Source organism: Strix uralensis, chromosome 16, assembly GCF_047716275.1.
Source record: "Strix uralensis isolate ZFMK-TIS-50842 chromosome 16, bStrUra1, whole genome shotgun sequence".
Taxonomy (NCBI): Eukaryota; Metazoa; Chordata; class Aves; order Strigiformes; family Strigidae; genus Strix; species Strix uralensis.
Genome location: NC_133987.1, coordinates 1,676,926 through 1,681,122, shown reverse-complemented (window position 1 = coordinate 1,681,122; position 4,197 = coordinate 1,676,926). Strand labels below are relative to the sequence as shown.

The 4,197-nt window shown below is 43.2% G+C and overlaps 1 long non-coding RNA gene across 1 annotated transcript; it reads right to left on the bottom strand.

The window, feature by feature from the left end:
* Positions 1-359: 359 nt before the first annotated feature.
* LOC141950628 (uncharacterized) lies at positions 360-2,328 on the bottom strand. The gene is made up of 3 exons (XR_012631103.1): positions 2,280-2,328; positions 1,050-1,155; positions 360-399 (listed from the first exon to the last, which is right to left on the bottom strand). It is a non-coding gene; the product is annotated as an uncharacterized LOC141950628 (long non-coding RNA).
* Between the last annotated feature and the right edge of the window lie 1,869 nt (positions 2,329-4,197).

Sequence of the window (4,197 nt, the reverse complement as noted above, 5' to 3'; positions counted from 1 at the left end):
TAGCCACATGCGCAAACAATACTTTCTTATTCCTTATGGATCAAGCTTTTATACTTAACTTGGCTTTTTTACCATCTGTAGTCATGTTCCTGATAAGCAGTAAAGCACCTTGTCTTGTAGGCACTCCCCTCTTCTCCCCACTCTACCCCCATTAAAAAACACACCCACTCTACCCCATGGACAGACCTTGAATCTAAACTAAAAAACAGGTTTTGTTTGAAAACTGTCATTTAAATGGCTATCCAAAGCTGAAGTACTTCTAATGGTCTTATTTCTTCAGCATGAGGTGCCTCTGGAAAGCTTAAAGATTATGAACAATCACCTTACTCACGTTTTGCCCACAGTTTAATTGCACGGTTCTCTTCATTTGGCACTAGATGTAGCATTTCATCGGTAACTCTAAGAAAAAAGTTGAAGGACAGAAGTTCCTAGTAACAGGTACAGGTCTGGTTTATGCTACGCTGGATCAATAGCTTACGGTTTATTGTTCAAATCTATGAAAACAAGTTTGGATTACTCGCTTTGTAGTACGTTAAAAATTACAGATTACACATAACATTCAGTATCCCTCCAGGTAACTGGTGCCCTCAACAGCTTTGTCATAGTTTATAGACTATCACCAACCATTTTTAATAAGGCCTTTCTAGAGGATTCCAAAAGCCAGGTTTCTTTCGACAGCCAGGAACAATTAAACCAGTCACTGTTAAACAGCGAGCAAGTTAGGCTTCGGGTATTTTAAATATCTTTATTGTTTTGTATGAACTACCACACATTCTTCTCTATCAAGTGCTCTGCCTATTCATCTGAAGCAGTCTCTGTGGCAAACTGGAACAATGCACACACCCTGATCCAAGAAACATGAAATACAGGTCTACCTAAACACACAGCTCCTTGAAACATCTACATTTAAGCCCACTCGCCACCTCCTCAGCTCTCAAGTACACAGGAGATCAGCTTATGCACCTTGTACAGAAACTGGAGTTGTGTCATGTGCATTTTATACCCATTCCAGTAACACTTTCTTTTTAAAGATGTGTAAATATGCTCACCATTTAAGCTCAGTATACATCTCCTATCCAGGCTTCTCAGATGCCAGTCATCTCTGAGATCATCAGAAACAGTTTGCACAGACGGTTTTGCAAACACCAGGTCAATCTTAAGAGGAAAAAAAGGTGCCAACCATGAGTTAGAATGCTGCACTGTTTGTGAACAGCACACCAGTGGGGGACAGTTAGTCAAGTCTTTAAAAAGAGTTGTTAACATTTGTATTTAGAACTATGTGACTATAGATACATCTCCCAAGAGATTTATTTGCCAAAAAACCTCAAGAAAATTGCTAGAAGTTCCGTATTTTTTTTACAAAACCTTCATTGTATCCCCCCTTTCTTTTTAAGCTAGGGAAAGGAAGGGTTTTTTAAGTTGAAAAAGATTACTCTAAACTTACAATTTCCATTAAAAGGGAACTTAAAAAAATTATCATAGAATTAAGACATAAGTTCAATCACCTCAGCTGTACTTCAGCAAAGGAGAGAGCATTCTCTCTATGCAGTAAGCCCTTTTGATCCTGAAGTGTCTGGTTCATAGCACAGTCTGAGGCAAGAAAGTTATTCTGTGAATGTCTGCACCAGACAAAGGCCACAAGAAGGTCACGGAACAAGTGACTTCATGAGCGTGATACCAAGCAGTGACTTGCTTAGGTACTACAGCACGCAGGTCTCCAGTCACCGTATAAGAGGCAGTCAGATACAAGGATTCCTGCAGCTGACAAACCCAGGCAGGAGTCACATGAGTACTTTTACTTGTCATTTTCCAGATTGTCACATGACCACTTCATTTTTGATTTGTAACAAAGCTTTTAGTCTGCTGACATGATTCACACCGTGAACTACCCCATACCCATCCCTCTGTAGAAAGCCAGCTTGTCAGAGCTGGGAGGAGTCAGCAAGGACCCTGCCTCTGCTCCCACTCTGCACAGTCCCTGGGAGACAAGTGCCGTTCCAGCAGGCTACCCTGCTCTACAGCACGGGTTTAGAAAGAGGTGTCCCTGATGTTCCCACGCCTGCCAGGCTTCCTGGGGGCTCATTTTCCTATAATCTCCCATTTTACTGCAATGTCTTCTCCTGGGACAGGCTGTGGTCAGGTCATTTAATTACAGTTTCCTAAATACACTCTAAGGTACCAATAACCTTGTAAAATAGCATGGTCACTGGAGAAGTTCTCCTATTCCAAAGGAAGAAAAAAATATTTCGCGCTTAAACAAAAAAAAGCAAACCGCTTACCTCAACGCCACCAAACTTGACAACTGGTACATACGCATCTTCAACTGCCTGTAAAGGAGCACAGGACTGTGTAAGAAAGTATTTCTTCTACTTTCATATTCTTCCTAAACTGTGATAAACTACAGATTTTACACTGCTAAACTACTTAGTATAAAGACTGAGTTGCTTCCGAACCAAAAAAATTGTTAGTAAGCTGCAAGCAGCATGGCACTAATACGGTCTAATACTGGCTTTAAAAAGTTCCTTAGCCAAGAGATTCAGAGGCTGATCCTGTGCTGTAATGAACCAGCCGTGCACAACGAGCCATCAGTGTCAGTGCTGGTAAGGCACCTCCCTTGGCAGTGAGGAAGAAAAGGAAGAGATTTCTGTAGCTATCTTACCACTGGTTAACATCCAAAGAAATCGAAAAAGTTCTGTCCACATCCGACAGCATGCACTACCCTTCCTTATTCTGATTTTCTACGGTGCCTGAGGGGCTGTCAGATACCTTATGGGACAGTTTTCAGTGCTGCAGACCCCTTGTCAGAACGGTGCCGCAGCCCACTGAGAGTCTGTTCTCAGGGGACAGTCATCCCAGCAAAGGCTCATGCGCTGTGCACATGAAGTCTGTCCAAATGTCTGCACGAGGAAGCCCAGGCTAAGAGGAACACTTCTCAGGAGCTCAGTGTCACAGGCGAGGTGCGCCATACATCACCCAGGGTGATTTTACAAAGCAGTCTGCACGTTCACAGCGCAGCTCCTACTCACTTCATGTCACGGTGACAGCGTGCGTCCCTTCCGCAACGTCTGGGGCTGAGCGGCCAGAGAGGAACAGGACCAGGGCAGAATGAACTAGAGGTTCTAAAGTGCATCCAGAGGGACACCACTGTTACTGACTGTTACGGATTTGTTATTGAGTTGATGATTTTTGGTGATTTTGATAAGGAATGATTAGGACTAATCAATTAAATGGAATCTCACAGAAATATTGGTTTTTATAAAAGATAGTGGTGTAATGTTTTAAGTAGTCATAGAGATGTTGTATTTAGTTTAGAGTAACCATACAACCAGTTATGCTGCTAGACCAGGTACCATCGTTAGACTGTCTGGTGAGAATGATTTATTGCCCTGTAGACCAGGTGTTTTAAAAGTTGTATTGTGAAAGGGCCTCAAGGCGCGTTAAAACTGCAATGTGAGCCAAAGTCCTTGAGTCAAGGACATTGGAGGGTCGTTCTTTTAGGTCAGTAGTCCGTGGTGGTCGCAAAAGCAGCCCCCCGACTCATTTCAGGACTCAAGTGCACATGACCAGCAAGGGGTGGGAATAAGAAAATGAGTTACAGGAATGGTCATGTTTATGTGTGAGAACTTGACTAATATGTATGACTGTATCCTATATAATCAGCATGTTACACGAGTTAGGTGTGCGCTGCTGGTGAGACGACTCCCCTGCGCACCCGGCTGTCAATAAAGAAGTGTCTGCTCATCTACATCAAACTGGTGTCAATAAATTCTTTCATCCCAGTTTGGTGACAGTTTCTGGCGACCCAGATGGGACCTTGCTGAGAGAGACCGGAGGAGTTGGGGACCAGATCAGTTCTGGCTGGCACCGAGGAATTCTTGGGGATACCCATCGATCCCCGATCCATAAAGCTCTTTGTGACGTCCCCTGGAATTGGTAAGACACTTCTTATTTGGTTTCGTTTGGGAAGTGCCTGCCAGATGCGGCGAAAGCTGCGCAGGGTTGGACAAAGGGTACCCGTTTGGTTTGGGAGCCGAGGCCTCTGCCCGTAAGACATAAGCGAAAGCTATTGCAGGGTTGGAGAAATTTGGGTATTGGAAAAACCTATATGCTGTAGGTTTTCATCAGTATTTGTATTTTGGTATTTAAAAAAAAAGCAGAAAAAAAAATAAAATTGGTGGTGTTTGTGTGAGTTTGAGA